Raw genomic sequence first — 18,195 nt, forward strand, 5'->3', positions numbered from 1 at the left:
CCAGAAAATGCCTCAACATTTCCTTTTCTCCATTTGAACCCCGTTCCCCAATTTCTTGTGATAATTCCGCTGGCAACATCGGAAATAACACCAAACCACTCTGAAGGCGACATATCAGAGGGTACACCTTCACAAAAGGAAGGTAACATGTGCATCTCTTCTTCAGAAGACACCTATAACGACCTCCATTGGCATCCGCCAAAGTCTAAGGTGACACATGAACAGAAGATAATCCTGCGGACCTCATCCTGGATATAATCTTCAACTCCAATCTCCATCTGGACCCCACTCTCCAGAAAATGTCTCAACATCTCCTTTTCTCCGTTTGAACCCCAGAAAATCGCGCTGATCGCGTAACGTCCTTCGATTTCATTTCCATTTCCGTCCGACGGAAAAACTTCCTCCAGTATCGCACTACTGGGGAACATTGCTGATCTGACATCATGATGTTAGACCCCTCAGAGTAACATCTTCACCATCCGGCGAAACCAAAACCTCAAGCGGTAACCACGGCTTGAGTCGCGCTGATCGCGTAATATTTCCATCTCTGGCCGACAGAAAACAAATTCTTCCAGTATCGCACTACTGGGGAATACCTTTGATTAAATCATGATGATAAACTCCTCGGAGTAACACCTTCACCTTTGGGCCAAACCACCTCTCAAACAGTAACCACGACCTGAGACTAGCTTATGCTTGCAACATGATGCATGATTGATTTTACTGCGTAATGCTCCATAACTATGGAAATGCTACGCGATTTATTTTTCTATGCAACATGCTATGCTTACGCTACATGATGAATGCATAAAAGGCATCCCCCTCAAAGGATTCTGCTGAGGAGCACGAGACACTCCATTGAGGAACTCGTCAATTCTCCGATCTCCACCCCGCTGGGGGAATAACACTGTTGCTGCTGGGAAAAGGTAACCCTTGTTGGGGAAGAACCTCCTTTGCACCCAATCCGCTCGGGAAACTGCAGGGTATAAGAACCACCAACACTCTGTGGGGATACCTCGATTCTTGACTTGCCGAGGATATACATCCCAACTCTGCTTGAGAAACCCTCACAGATACCTAGCGACTTCACTGGGGAAATGCTCACAGATAGCTCCACTGGGAAACAGCAACCTCCAGACCTGGCGACCGGAGAAGCATCGATCTGACACCTGCTGGGAATAACCATCCTAACCCAGCTAGGGAAACGAATGCTACTCCGCTGGGGACGACCCATCCAATCCATACGTAGGATACACTGCTGGAGATATATTTCATTGAAACCCGCTTCACTGGGGGATAGCAACCTTCGGGCCTGGCTGCTGAGGAAACACCGTTTTCAACCTGCCGGGGATAACCATCCTGACTCGGCTAGGGGAACCATAGACCTTGGATCTGCTGGGGATTTGGTCCTCGTGACTCTGCTTGGGGATATACATCCCGACTCGTCTGGACCTTTTCTGCTCCATCATCTTGTATTCAAAATCGCTCCGCGCTCGACGGAGAGCGAACTCCTGGGACTATACAGACTTTTCAATTTTCCGACTTTGAAGAGTCTTCTTGATTAATTCCAAAGGTCGTCGGACGTCCTTCGTCGTTTCATCGTTCTTCTTATTCATTCGTCCCTGATTGGACTCCGCGGGGAATTTCTACAGACTTTCCAGTCTTCCGACTTTGAAGAGTCTTCTTGATTATCATTCAAGGATCGGCATACGTCTCAACGTCTCTTCGTCATTCTTCTATCTCGCTTATCCCTGATTGGACTCCATGGGGATTTGTTTTCCATCATAACCTGCAAGTGAGTGAAAATACCTAGCAGTTCCTGCAAAAGAGATCGTTAGATAAAACCGTGCCCCAGGCGTGTCAAGATTTCAACACTTGGGTCACTCAACCTTCCAAATAAGATTTCAAGTTTTCAATCTTATAAACATGCATTGGAAGGGACCTGTATGTCTTAAAATGCAAGATTCTTTATCAAAATAATCGGATGTTTTTGCAATCAAAGCGGTAATGAAAGACAAAAACAAAATTATTTGATTGAATATGCATTTTATTGATTGAAAAGTGTGGCTCAAACCGAGCAATACAAAGGAAGCAATTCCTGAAAAGAGGTAATTGCGCACAAAAGGAAAAATCTATCCTAATGGCAATGTGAAACCCGTAATCTCATCGAGTTCCAACTCGGTTACACCCCATATGTCCTCTGGCTCTCCATGCTTTCTGCCTTCCGAACAATACGATTCTAATTAATCCCTATCGGGTATTATCCATGATGCTTTAACCAAAGCGCAAACGATCATGCTGGACGCAGTTGTTCGTTTCAATCCCCCTTTTGCCTGGACCGCCCCTTCGGGTTTTCAGTCCACCGGGATACCCATTTTTGCCCAAGTCGCCTTTTCAGGTTTTCGACTTGCCGGGTGTACATTTTTTCTTTTATCCCTAATTTTTGCCCGAACCTTTCTTTCTGCTTTTTGGTTCGCCGGGATGCCCATTTTTTTCTGGACTATTTTATTCTTTTCGTCCAGCGGGTCTCTTTACACGAAGTATTTTTTAACTGCGTCCGCATTCACAGGGGATGGAAAATCCTCGCCATCCATGGTCGTTAGCAACAAGGCTCCGCCAGAGAAGACCTTCTTGACCACGAATGGACCTTCATAATTGGGTGTCCACTTGCCCCTTCGATCGTTTTGAGGAGGAAGGATTCTTTTCAGCACCATATCACCCACGTGATATACCCGAGGTCGTACTTTTTTGTCAAAAGCACGCTTCATCCTTTGCTGGTATAACTGCCCATGACAGATAGCTGCCAGCCTCTTTTCCTCAATTAGGCTCAACTCTTCATACCGGGTCCTTACCCATTCAGCCTCTTGCAATTTCACGTCCATCAGGACTCTCAAAGAGGGTATCTGGACCTCAACCGGTAGCACTGCTTCCATTCCATATACCAATGAGAAAGGAGTTGCCCCAGTAGACGTACGCACCGACGTTCTATACCCATGCAATGCAAACGGCAACATCTCATGCCAGTCTTTATAGGTTACCACCATTTTCTGCACAATCTTCTTTATGTTCTTGTTGGCTGCCTCAACCGCCCCATTCATCTTCGGACGATAGGGAGAAGAATTGTGATGTTCGATCTTGAATTCCCGGCACAGTTCTGCCATCATCTTATTGTTCAAATTAGAACCATTATCAGTAATGATTCTCTCGGGAACCCCATATCTGCAAATGATGTCTCTTTTGAGAAATCTGGCAACGACCTGCTTCGTCACGTTCGTATAAGAGGCTACTTCTACCCACTTGGTGAAGTAATCAATAGCCACTAATATGAACCGATGCCCATTCGAAGCTGTAGGTTCAATCTTTCCGATCATATCAATGCCCCACATAGCAAACGGCCATGGAGACGACATTAAGCTCAACGGATTTGGAGGCACGTGCACCTTATCAGCATAAATCTGGCATTTATGACACTTCCGCACGAAATTGAAACATTGGGCCTCCATTGTCATCCAATAATAGCCTGCCCTCTGCAGCTTCTTTACCATCGCATTCCCACTGGCATGGGTACCGAACTATCCTTCGTGAACCTCTTTCATCAATTGGTTTGCTTCTCTATCATCGACACATCTGAGCAAGACCCAATCAAAATTTCTCTTATACAAAACCCCATCCTTATTCAGGTAGAACACCATGGCCAACCTCCGCAGAGTCTTTCGGTCCTTCTTGGATGCTCCCTTAGGATACTCTTGAGTCTCTAGATAGTGCTTGATATCATAATACCACGGCTTCTCATCATCAGGCGCTGTATCAACAGCAAACACATAATTCGGTCTATCCAGACGACCTACCTCCACACTGGGGAACTGATTCCACCATTGCACCTTAATCAAGGCGGCCAGTGTAGCCAAAGCATCTGCCAAAGGATTCTCCTCTCTGGGCACATGATGCATCTTCACCTTAGTGAAAAACGTCAACAATCTCCTCGTATAATCCCGATATGGAACTAAATGAGATTGATGCGTATACCATTTTCCGTTAACCTGATTTATCACCAGAGCTGAATCCCCGTATATGACAAGGTTCTTGATCCTCAAATCAATCGCCTATTCAATCCCCAATATGCAAGCTTCATATTCAGCCACGTTGTTGGTGCACCCAAATGTTAGCCGGGCAGCAAAAGGAATGTGGGATCCTTTCGGCGTAACCAAAACAGCACCAACACCGCTTCCATTCACGTTAACGGCCCCATCAAACATCAGAATCCATTCGGATTCAGGGTCAGGCCCCTCCTCCGGGATTGGTTCCTCACAATCTTTCGATTTGAGAAACATGATGTCCTCATCAGGGAATTCAAACTTCATTGGTTGATAATCATCAATGGGTTGCTGGGCGAGGTAATCAGACAATACACTCCCCTTGATCGCCTTCTGAGAGGTATACTGTATATCATATTCAGTCAGAATCATCTGCCACCTCGCAACCCGTCCGGTCAATGCTGGCTTTTCAAAAATGTACTTGATTGGATCCATCTTGGAAATCAACAAAGTGGTATGAACCAGCATATACTGCCTCAGTTGGCGAGCAACCCAGACCAAAGCACAGCAAGTTTTCTCGAGCAGTGAATATCTTGTTTCACAGTCGGTAAACTTTTTGCTAAGGTAGTATATGACATGCTCTTTTCGACCAGACTCGTCATGCTGCCCCAATACACACCCCATAGACCCCTCGAGGACCGTCAAGTACAGAATTAACGGTCTTCCCTCCACATGAGGCATCAGAATCGGAGGCTCCTGCAAATACTCTTTTATCTTTTCAAATGCCGCTTGGCAATCATTATTCCACCTGACCGTTTGATCTTTTCTCAACAATTTGAATATAGGTTCACACGTGGCTGTTAGGTGAAATATGAACCGTGAAATGTAGTTCAATCTACCTAAGAAACCACGAACCTCCTTCTCTGTTCTCGGTTCAGGCATTTCTCTTATTGCTTTTACCTTTGCAGGATCGACCTCGATTCCTTTCTCACTCACAATGAACCCCAGCAATTTACCAGACCGCACTCCGAAAGTGCACTTATTCGGATTCAACCTCAGTCTGAACTGTCTCAGCCGGTCGAACAACTTGGCCAGATCTACCAAATGCCCCTCTTCTGTCTGGGACTTTGCTATCATGTCATCAACATAGCATTCGATTTCATGATGAATCATATCATGAAACAAAGTCACCATGGCCCTCTGATAAGTAGCACCGGCGTTCTTGAGACCGAATGGCATCACCTTGTAACAAAAAGTGCCCCATGGTGTGATGAACGTTGTTTTCTCCATATCATCTGGCGCCATTTTGATTTGATTATAGCCAGAAAAGCCATCCATGAAGGAAAACACCGAGAATTGAGCTGTATTGTCTACCAACACGTCAATGTGAGGTAGCGGAAAGTCATCTTTCGGACTAGCTCTGTTCAGATCTCGGTAGTCCACACACATTCTCACCTTCCCATCCTTCTTCGGGACTGGCACAATATTCGCAACCCATGGCGGATAATTAGTGACAGCAAGGAAACCAGCATCCCACTGCTTCTGCACTTCTTCTTTGATTTTCATCGCCATATCAGGTCGTGTTCTGCGCAACTTCTGCTTCACTGGAGGACAATCTGCTCGCAACAGTAGCTTGTGCACAACAATATCGGTATCCAACCCTGGCATATCTTGATAAGACCAGGCAAAGATGTCGACATACTCTTTTAACAATGCTACCATTCTGCTCTTGACACTTTCCTCCAAAGCAGCCCCGATTTTCACTTCTTTCTTGACCTCGTCGGTACCCAGATTCACAACCTCAATCGGCTCTTCGTGCGGCTGAATCACCTTCTCCTCTTGTTTCAACAACCTGGCTAATTCCCCTGGCAGTTCACAATCTTCTTTGTCTTCTTCTTCAGCAAGATAGATCGGATTGTCGAAGTCATACAAGGGTGTAACAGGATTGTTATCAATGAGATCCGGAGAATGATCGCATCTGCATGAATGTTGATTCATGCATTGCTTTAGAACCGGTGTGAGTCAAATTGAAAAGAAAAAAATGAAAACATTGCCATTTTTATTTTCTTTTTATCTTTAAACTGCAAAAATAAATGAAAAACAGGGAACACCGCTTTTAATTGAAAAACATCCTTTTATTGATGATGCGAATTTGCAAATTTAGACATGAGGTGGCCCTTACAATGGACCATTACGTGTCGGGAAACACATATGGCTTTCATGCATATAAAACTGAAACAGGAAAAATATTACTCTTCCAGCAGAGTGACCCGGACGATCTTTTCAGCCTTCCAGTTCTGGATTCCCATCCCTGGTGTGCACGGCTTTATCCACCGGTCCATGTCGCAGTCGCCATCAGCATCGTCACCCATCATACAGATGTGATCCGGATCCAGCATTCCGGCACTTGTAAATGTAACTGGCGTACGACGTCCTCTGCCTTGTCCTGAGCCTCGGCCCGGCTGGTACCCCACTCCGAAGCGGTCTTTCTTAGCAGAGATATCCATCATTCTGCCCCAACCAGGAGCCTCTCCATTCTTCACCACCTCGGCGGCCTGCTTGTATGAAGAAATGGACGGTTTTTCTTCTTCCTTCGCAAAAAGAGCATTCTCCACCTTAACGGTTTCGAACGCTTGACTTGGCGTCTCCCAGATTTCGCCGTCCATCTCCACATATTTGAATGAGGACAGGTGGCTGACAAAGATGTCCTCTTCTCCGCACACAGTGACGACTTGGCCCTCCCAGATGTATTTCAGCTTCTGGTGTAAAGTCGAGGTCACTGCCCCAGCAGCATGAATCCATGGTCGACCCAACAGGCAACTGTATGCCGGCTGAATATCCATGACGTAGAAAGTTGACTTAAACACCTCTGGGCCTATCTTCACTGGCAGCTCAACCTCTCCGAATACGGCCCTTTTCGACCCATCAAACGCCCGCACAATCAAATCAGTCGGGGTCAGAATCAACCCATCACAATTCAGCTTCGCCAGAGCTTTCTTCGGCAACACATTTAATGAGGAGCCGATATCAACCAGCACATGCGAAAGCACGGCTCCTTTACACTCCATCGCAATGTGTAACGCCCGGTTATGATTCCTCCCATCCACAGTCAGGTCCATGTCTGTAAAACCCAACCCATGACTGGCATGCACATTAGACACGACCGTCTCCAACTGGTTTATTGTAATCTCCTGAGGAACATAGGCCTTCTTCAGAATCTTCATCAAAGCCTCCCTATGCCCCTCAGAGCTCAACAGCAATGACAGAATAGATATTTTGGAAGGAGTCTGCTGCAGATGGTCAACCAATTTGTACTCTGACTTTTTGATGATTCTTAAGAACTCCTCCGCATCATCATCAAGTTCTTCATCCGACCTCGCAGGCGCCGGTGTCACCACTGGAGTACCATCACTCACCACTGCCTTTCCTTTCGCCCTGGCTAAAGCCTCGGCCTTTTCTTTTTTCTCTTTATCTCCTTCTCCTCCCCTCAAGGCATCAGGAGCAAACAATCTTCCGCTGCGAGTGAAACCACTAGGTCCGGCATTATCCACCTTTGAAACGGTGGTTTCACTTGCAGTCTGATCTTCTATCTTTTCCCCATTGCAATATACCTCTCCACCATAATGCCATGGCACGGCATCATCTTTGTCGTACGGAATTGGTCCAGGTACCGTGATGGTAACTGGAGCCGCTTCAGCAAGAGTAGACAAATCCACCGGATCAAAATATATTGTTATGGTGGAGACTTCATCTTTCCCCAAATCAGCCTTCTTCTCAATCAGAATACTCCCCTCATCCATCAGACTCTGAACAGTCTTCCTCAACAAATCACACCCGTTGTCAGAAGCAGCGCACTCGGCACAATCAATACCGCAATCCGGATGAACCCCATTCAACATCATCTGCCTCTTCACCTCAGCCAGAGGAGTCTTCAACTGATCAACGGTAGACAAATCGATCCTACTCTCCTCAGAAATTGCATTCACTCCCCTTTGACCATGCGCGGGCATGGGATTAACATTGACATTGGGAGATGGTGCGAAGTTGATTGTTTCGAATCCACCAGGTCTTGAACTGTGTGCTTAAAAGCTTTACAGTTCTCTATATTATGTCCGGGAGCACCCGAATGGAATTCACATTTTGCGTTCTCATCATAGTTAGCTGACCTTTGATCCGGTCTCAAAGGTGCCAGCGTTCTGGTCTGTACTAGCCCCAAGTCCATCAACTTTTTGAACAGGAAGGAATAAGTCACTGGAGGCCTATCAAACTGCCTGTCCATAGCTCTTCCCTTCATCTGATAACCAGCCCTTTGAGGCCTCTGCTGAAAGGGTTGTCTTTGTTGCTGAGGTTGTTGCTGCTGCTGTTGTTATGCAGGCTGATGCTCGGCAGGAATAGTTACCGCAACAGTGTGCTAAAAGTAACGGTCCCTACTGGGTCCTCTCTGTGCGTAGACAGCACTGGTATCCCCTTCTTTCTTCCTCTGACCGTTGCTAAAAGGCTTCTTCGACCCTGAAGAAGAGGCTGCACCCTGAATCTTTCCGAGCTTCAACCATCTCTCTATCCTCTCTCCAGCCACCACAATATCAGAAAAGTTGGTCACCGGACAACTAACCATCCTCTCAGCATATGCCCCTTGTAAGGTCCCCATGAAGAGATCAGACATCTCTCTGTCAACAAGTGGAGGTTGCACTCTGGCAGCCAACTCCCTCCATCTTTGGGCATATTCTTTAAACCCCTTACTATTTTTCTGAGACATACCCTGCAGCTGGGTACGACTCGGGGCCATATCAGCATTGAACTGATACTGCTTAAAGAACGCGTCCCCAAGATCTTGCCAGTTCTTGATATCTGAGGACTTAAGCTTGGTGTACCACTCCAGTGAGCCTCCGGACAGACTGTCCTGGAAGAAGTACATCCATAGCTTTTGGTCCATGGTGTAAGCTGAGATCTTACGTACGAACGCCTGCAGATGAGTCTCGGGGCAGGAACTCCCACTATAACGATCGAACGCGGGCGCTTTAAACTTTTGTGGGATCACAATCCCCTCTACCAACCCCATGTTTGACATATTAACCACCCCAGGAGTGGCATAGCTCTCTAAGGCTCTAATCTTCTCAGCCAGCAGCTGAATCTCTTTGTTCTGTGGAGGGGCACTGTACGGACCAAATGGCTCATTATGCATCGAGAACTGATCCGCTTCCCTGTCTTCCTCTCTGTCGTCATCGACCCCGAAGAATGGAGGGAACAAACTGTCCTTCATGTTCTGCCCAGGTTGACCCCCAGCAGTGCCAAAACCGGCAGAATTATTTACTATCCCCATTGTTGTTCTCTTTCCGCCTTCTCGAGAACCACCCAGCTCGTGGTTGGAGACACCATCCAGATTAACACCACTGTTCGCTGCTGAAGCCCGCTCGAGCTTCTCAACTTTATCAGCTAGAGCTTTCTGACCAACTGCAAAACCTTGCATGATGTTGATCAGCTCGTTCATCTTGTCCTTCAGCTCGAGGATGTCTGTATTTGGGAGATCCATCAGTCTAGGAGTATTGCGCCTTGTGAAGTATCTGTGAGGACGGGTTGAGTGCAAAGGTACAGCTCTACGAGCACGAGCAATGATTCCTGAAACAATCAAGCACGTTAGCAACAGATACCTGCAAAATAAAACACAGGTTATTATGATCATGCATGAATGCAGTGTTTATCCACATGAGGAACACTTTATCTCTTGATCCTGGCTTCATCGAGACAAAATAATCCGGCATCAATATTCTGGCATTCAACCTTTGATTTTATCATACAGATCAGAAATATATGATTTATTAAAATACCCCCAACCATGTGTGTGCTTGTGTGAGTGCATACGGTAAAGCAAATAAAGCTTGAAGATCAATCACTGAATGAAAATCACCATCACATAGCAAAATGCACAATAAGTGCCATAGTCATACATCAAGTCAGATACAAATCTCCAGAATCAGGAAAGAAATACAAGCAAATGAATTCCGTCAACAAGCCTGACGGTAAACCACACAAATGATAAAGCTAGCCTGATGAGGGTCCCACAGATGGCCCTATCTCATCTTCCATCCTCGCGAACTCTGCGGCGAACCTGAGCTCGGTGTTCTCCTGCTGTAATCTCCCCACCTCTTTCTGGTGAATCTTCATCTGCCTGAAGTAATGATCTCTCTCAGCAATGTAATGATCTCTCTCGGTGATGATCTTCGCTTTCTCCGCTTCCCACTCTGCAGCGAGGACTCTGGCTCTAGCATCTCTCTGATCTCTCACGAGGATTTGCCTCCGCTTCTCATCTTCAATGACCTTTGAAGCTCTAGCCAATCTCTCTTTAGTGATGTCGTGCTCTCTGGTAGATGATGCTAAGGCTTGGCTGACCTTCCCATAGTAGGCAGTATCCATCTCAAAGCGCTTTGCTTCCAAGGCATGCCGCTTGTCTTGATCTTCCATCTTCACTCTGATCTCCTAGTTGGCCATCTGAATCCGAGCAACACTCATCTCCAACTCCGCTTTCTCTATAAGCAGCTGATCCCTGGCTCTCTTCATCTCGAGGAACTCTTCCATACTGACAGAAGAAATCGGACCCTCAATCATAGGACACCGAGGATCACCTCCTGGAAATGGTAGAAGTGTGAGCTCTATCCTCTTCCGCAACCAATCATCAAATAAAGGAAAATACCGACAGTTAACCTTGCCAAACGGAACCTTTCCTTTCCTTTGAATGTTACGCCATGACCCAGACACCTGCATCAACTTGGCCTGATTGCCCTCAACCGGGAAGTAAAAGGACTCCTGAGTCTCACACTCAAGGGGAGGAACCTCCATAGCAAATCCCATTTGTCTCCTAAGAAGCGTTGGGTTGTAATTAATGCAACCCTGAACTCCTATGAGAGGCACATTGGGAAAATCCCCGCAGCTATATATAAAATTCCGTCCAGCTAAACCATTATGAGTCCATGCTATGTCATCAGCCCGCAACCCCATCAACCTGAAGGACCACTTGACCGAAGGATCAAGATGAGCAAAAGCACCTCTGGAAGGAAAATACCCCATAAACCACCTGAAGAGTAACTGAGCACAACAGCGGATCAAACCCCCACGCCGCTTCTCGTTTCTGTTATGAACCGAGTAATAGACATCTCCGATCAGAGTAGGAATAGGGTTTCTCTGCATGAACAATCTGATAGCATTATGGTCCACAAAGCTCTTCTAATTAGGAAACAGAATAATCCCATAAATGCTTACAGCAATCATCGCACAAACCGTCTTCCAGTTACCCACTGCAGCGTGTTTCTTGGCTTTTGCCTCCAAGAAACTCAACTGAAAACCCGGTAATTTCCCCTTTTCCTTCTAACCCTCCTTAGTCATTTCCGGACTCCAATAAAGAGCACGGGAAATCCCAAGGACGTTAGGCTCTCTCCTAATAGCACAGAAAGGAATCTGATCGCGGATCTGAACACCCAGGATGCTAGCATAATCCTCCATCAGAGGTCCCAACAAATAATCCGGAAATACAAAGCATCTCAGCCCCGGGTCATAAAACTGGAGAAGAGTATGAATGGCGCTCCTGTCGCTGTCTGTGAGTCTGAAAACCATCTTCAGGATACTACTGTATGACTCTCTGAACATCCCCACATGGTCGGGTGTAATTAATGCAATCATATCTCTCAACTCATCAATCTCGGGGTTGAAGAAACTGTAGGCAACATCATGCTTCAAACCCGTCCTCATCTCTGAGCAGAAATCTCTCAACCAAGATCTCGATCCAAAATGTGCCTGCATATGGGTAAACATGTGTTAGATGCAGGTAAATGCAAAATGTAATGATGCTGATGAATGAATGCAATGCATTGCCATCCTCCAAGCCATCTGATCATCTGTTGCTCTGAGTCACAGCCCGGACCACTGAACTGATCACAACCATCTGAAGGAGAATGTAACCACCAATCCGCCTCAAGGGTTCCGAAATAAACGGAAGACAGATACATCATCATCATCATCTGACAATCTCTGAACAGATACCCACAACCTCTAAATCGGCCCGGGGAATCCTGAAATAAACGGATCCCCGCTGATAAATAACTCGGACAACATTTCGGCGTCTCAGAAATAAACGGCCATAAATCCGACTTATAAATACGACTCTGATCAACGGAACCAGAAGTCACCACCAAAGTCACCATCTGAACATGCATCTGAAAGAATCACCCTCCCCTCACAGGTAAATTCTAATCAGGTCATCCTAAGGCGGATCATAGTCTCGACAATCGGGCGGAGATACTCAATGGGTTTGCCCTTTCGGGTGTGCCATTGCAGCTCCCTTAAGATCATCTAAACAAAAGATCCGGGAAATGAACGGTCACCAGAGTCAACAGCTCAAATGAAGTAACTCAACCAAAGTGGAGTACCCCACAGAGGAAAGCACTATCAAATGAACCTCGTCCGGCTTGTGGTATGTCACGTTACAACAATATGCTGATAAAGCAAATAAGGAACGTGAGACCACACTAATCCTAGGTGTATACTCGGGCCTGGGTTTTAGCCCCACTCAGAACACCCACCCCAAACAGAGGAACCACCTGCACAGAGGACGGCAACATGATAGTATGATGCATGCAAATATTTATGCAAATATATACACTGTTAGAATAACAAATGCAATAAATAAAGCAAAACAAGCAACCTAAACTATCCTAGAACGCTAGGAGGAACTCGCGTAGGGAAGATGGACCAGCACAGGTCAACATCTAGGCAGGGTCCCCAGCAGAGTCGCCAGCTGTCGCATCCGCGAAAAACAACCGGCGGGCTGAAACAAAAACAACACAGAGCCGCCACCGTGCGTTATTTATCCCAAAAGAGGGAAAGGAAACGCTCGAAGTAAACTTGGGAAAAGCATGGTCTCGAGACCAAAGAGAAAGGGTACGGGAGTCGGTTACGCAAGGGGAAGGTATTAGCACCCCTCACGTCTGTCGTACTCGACGGGATCCACGCTCTAAAAGAAAGAAAAGGTTGCTAAAACAAAACACATCACACACACACCGAAACAACAGAAGTGGGGTTAAGAGGAAGAGGGCTCGATAGGACATCGCGTCCTATGCCTACGTATCTCGTCTGGAACGAGAATCAGAGCTGCCGTAGTTCGGCTCACGCACGCCAAACAAACAAACAAACAAGCACAGACAAACATGGAGCCTGAATGCCAATCACTGGACTTACATCGGCTTCCGAACCAAACAAACACACTCAAAGGCAAACGTGGAGCCCGAAAGCTAATCACTGGACTTACATCGGCATCCGAACCAAACACACGCACACTAGAACCCGAATGCCACTCGATGGACTTACATCAGCTTCCAAGCACACAACAACCAAACAAGTTAATAGGGAGTCGGGAACTCGAGCCTATAACTGTCAAGCACACACACAAAAAGAAAGAAAAGTGCCCGGAGAGACCTCGCTCGGTCTCCTGCCTACGTACCTCATCTGGTATGAGGATCAGGGCGACGTAGTTCCCCTGAACGGGAAAGAAATTCTAACCAGAGACAAAGGGGAGACACACTACCAGGGAGCTGTACTCGAGCCTAGTGTTATCATGCATCATTGCCCTATGTTATGGTTTCTACCTACTTGCACAACAGCAAGCTAATCCTATCCAGGAAGAACAAGCATGCAAGCTTCAATCAAAATAAAACAAACATTTCACATAGCACACACTATATCCAGTCAAGTGAGGCTCAAACAAGGGTGGACTGCCAAGGCAAGTCATCTATACAAGGTAGTGTTCGCTCTTAACCCTGACATTGAGAGTCAGGGTGAAGCAGATGAAAGGTGAGTGAAGATTAGACTTCACAGCTCTTATCCCTGGCCAGGGAGAGCTTCAGACAAAGGAGCGTGGGTCCAGAATGGAGGGACCCTTCTACGCTCAAGACTCTGACACAACTGTACAAAGTACAAGATCTTGGGTTTGTGTCCCAATGCATCAACACAGTGGTGTGAGCAGAGGGACGACTCAACAGAATAGCGGGAGATAGATTGCATATCTCTATGATCCGCCAATTGCCTCATAGAGGTCTTTACCTGCTTGGGGACAAAATGTAAACAATCACAAACATCGCCTCTTAAGGAGGACTTCAGACAGTTGCCTGGCCAAGTAACAGGCCAGGTCTTCCAGACTACATGGAGAATAGAAATTCTACCTCAATTGGTTTAAAAACCAAGCAACAGCAAGCAAGTTCTCAAGGAACTGTAAGCAACTTAATATACCTGAAATCAATCAAGTATCATCAGTACTCAGACAAACCAACAGTAAACAGCAAATGTTAATCTGTACAGTCAAACACAAATTAATGCACACAAGTGCAAGCCATGAGCCCAAGCTCAAGCATCAAACCCTACAACACAAAACAAGTTAGTTTACAACATCAAACAAAACTCAATTTAATCAGCTTGCAATTTTCTCCTTAAGGCTTTTGCATTTCAACCTGAAAATCCAAACCAAATGTGAGAAACTAGACCACTAGGCCAAGCCTAGGGTCCAAAGGGGATGAAAAAATCAAAACAGCAAGTGAAAATTATCCAAAATCACATTCAAACAATTTAGAAACAAATGCAATTGGTCCCATGCTCATATCAATCACCATTATCATTTTATGCACAAAATAGCATCCAACATGCAATTTGCAACTTCAAAAGACCAAACAGAACTATCTCAATCAAAAGCATACCAAAACAATTCAATTAATTCCACAAAAATTCACACCTAAACAGAACATATTCAATGGATATCATGTCAATTTTCAGCTCAATTGGACAAAAGGAAGTAGGTCAATGAAAATCAAGAAGTTCAGACAATTTCAAACAAGCCAACACAAGGCATTAACATAAGCATCAACTTCCAAAAATCATAAAACAGTGACAACAATTAAGAAATGAATGGGATCAAAACCACAATGACCTATAATGTGTCTACAATCCACATGTGAAATTTCATCTTCATCCAATACACTATGAGAATTTCACCAATGAAATGCCAACATGTGTCACACAAAGTTACCAAATGAGCACACAGGGAAGAAAATATTCAATCAATTAGAAAATGCAACCAATAAATCCAGCAAAATTCACATGTAATCTTGACATATCAATGCTCAATAATGCAAAAAATTGGCTCAATCCAACATCCCTAAGCACATCAAATAAAATCATGAAATTCATCAAGCTTGGTGTGACACAAATTGTCACACCTCTATTCAAAAATTCATATCTCAACATCCAAGTATCCAAAAACCACAAACTCTACATCAAAATCACCATCAAAGTGTCCAGAATATGCACAAAAAATTTCATCCATTTATTTGAAAGTATCATCATTTTATGAAAGATATGGCAAAACATGTACAAATGTGACACTACCAAGCAAACCCTAGGCATTTTAATTTTACACACATGCACAAAAATAATAAAAATCATGATTAAATTCTACACATCTCAAGGATCATCATGAAAAAAGTCTCACTTAATTTGGATGAAAAATGAATCCTCTATGATTTTTTGAAGTTCATGTAACAAAATGTAAAAACAAATGAAAGAAAAAATGAAATGAATTAAATAAATATGTGACAATGGCATTCCTGTAATATTAAACTGCCAGGCCAAAACGACGTAGTATCGTTTAGAAGCGCTGGCGCTTCCTCATTGGCCAGAAGGCGCGGCAAACACGATTTTGAAACAGGCCATGGACAATTGAAGATCAAACACACGTTTCTCATCATCTTCTTCAAACCAATTTCCAGAAAAATGAAAAAACGAAAATCTCAACCAAAATTAACAAATCATATATCATCGTGACCGTCTAGCAACCTAGATCAAGGATATGTAATCAATTTAACCTAACTCTAAGCATAGCAACGGGATCGATCAAAAATAGAAGTGCACATCAAACTTTAATTCATGATTACTCTCTCAATACTCAACCAAATGGAAAACCACAAGCATCATGTTACTCTACATTGGAAGATCTTTAAAACGCATATCATGATTTGAGCAATGATGAAATTAGAAAAGTCACCTTGTGGTTATGGCAGATGCGATTCGGCTTGTTTCCAGGTGAAAGAAGCAAAAACAGATGATGCTTATTGATGATGAAGTTGAATGGAAAGGCTAGTTCAGCTCAAGGACGCTCCAATTGCAAGAATGAAGAAATTTCCATTGATGAGCAAGCTTTGGACGGTTGAGATTCTTGATGCTTTTGCCACGGATTTGTCAAAACAGTCCTTCCATGAGGTTTGTGGAGAACGAATCCAAGAAGAATCAACAAAAATGATGAAGAATTGATGAAGTTTTGATCAAAAATGCTTGATGAAGTTTTGGAGAATTTGGCAATTTTGGAGGGAAAAACAGTTATGGATCTTGAGAAGTGTGATTGTGATTACAATTCTGTTAGGATTAGAAACTTATACCATCTCCTTAATCACTTTGTTAATCATAATTAGCAAAAACCAATTGATTAGCATAATTGCATTTTATGTGAAAGTCCAAAAATGACCTTGCCAAATTATGCACCATGACAGCTCATGACAGTTCACACAACTTCTAAATGGTATTTGGAGTGTGTTAGAATTGGTCTCATGTTCAAATTCCAAGTATTTCTCAAAATCACATGTTCACACCAAAAATGCACTTAAATCCACTTGAAATTTGACTTTTTGCTATGAGTATTTTTGATGAATTTGGACCATACACCATGAAAGTACATGTGAAATGGGGTTTGCTCACAAAAAGATCACCCAATTTGGACATTCCATGTGAAAGTTATGCCACTTTGATTATAGGCATTTTTGGAAAATGAATGGACCATAACTTGTCAACCATACATGGGAAATTCAAGTTCTTGGACTTTTTGGAAAGGTGAGATCACGATCTACAACCTTCATGTTGGACAAATTTCCATTTGAAGCTTTTTCGGACATGTAATTTTGTGGTGAAAAACTTTCCATTTTTGGAAACTTCCATTACAAGTCACTTTCTATTTTTGGCAATTTTTGTCCTGACTTTATTTTCTTCATTCTTGATGTCTGAAATGTCAAATGAAACTTATTTCAACATGAATGAAATGTATCCAACTCTCTCCCACCTCCAAATCCACAAAATCAAGCACAGTTGACCACAGTTGACTTTTTCAACCGATAGATGAATTTGGCAATGCACTGATCAAGCTGAGCCCCAATCCTCTGATGAAATGGCTCAAGGATGAAACCCTAACTGTCATAAGCTCAATACAATCATGAAATGATCCCCATATCCATTATAGACCCCATCTCCATGCCATGCCCTGATTGGCCCAATGCAACTGATTAGGGTTGACCAGTGGTCAAAACCCTGATCTCAAGGTATCTTGATCAGTCACTTGGATCCCTTGGATGATAACAAGACCATGATGATGATGATGTACCATTCCATCCAAGATCAAGACCAATCTCCCTGAGAAATCATAAAACCCTAATTCATAGCCCAATCCTCAGATGGCTAATGATCAGTCAATAAAACCCTAGGCTTGCATCTCCACCTCTTATCTTCTGACCAAGACTTAGGAGGATGACTTGCACAATGTAACCACATAATATGCAATTATGCAATGCCTAATGACCTAAAAATGATATGCAATATGTTAAGCTAGTCCCAAGAGAGGAGGGCAAATTTTGAGGTGTTACACCCTGATGGAGTCATTCTTGGCCGCTCAGAGCCAGTCTTCTCCAACACCCTTAACTCCTCCCCAGAGGACGGTCATTTCTGAGATCGTAACTTCTACTGTGCCTACTGCAACATCCCACTTTGCGCCATCTATGCCAGCCGGGTTCCCTTGGGGAATGCCCGCCAATTTTATGCCAGAAGGTTTTGCGCCAACTCTTGCTTCTTTGTCGGCATCTAGCCCGGTCCTTTCAGTGCCACCTCCTGTCGTGCACACACTACCAAGGGTCGAAGATACCATCTATCATTCTGAGCCATCTGAGGGCCCAGATGTTTCTGAGAAGATGGATGACATGAAGGACCAATTCCTTGAACTTCGCAAGGAAATGAAGACTTTGAGGGGAAAGGACCTCTTTGGTAAGAGTGCTGCTGAGTTGTGCCTTGTGCCCAACGTGAAAATCCATAT

The sequence above is a fragment of the Lathyrus oleraceus genome, chromosome 2 (assembly GCF_024323335.1).
Source record: "Lathyrus oleraceus cultivar Zhongwan6 chromosome 2, CAAS_Psat_ZW6_1.0, whole genome shotgun sequence".
In the NCBI taxonomy this organism is placed as follows: domain Eukaryota; kingdom Viridiplantae; phylum Streptophyta; class Magnoliopsida; order Fabales; family Fabaceae; genus Lathyrus; species Lathyrus oleraceus.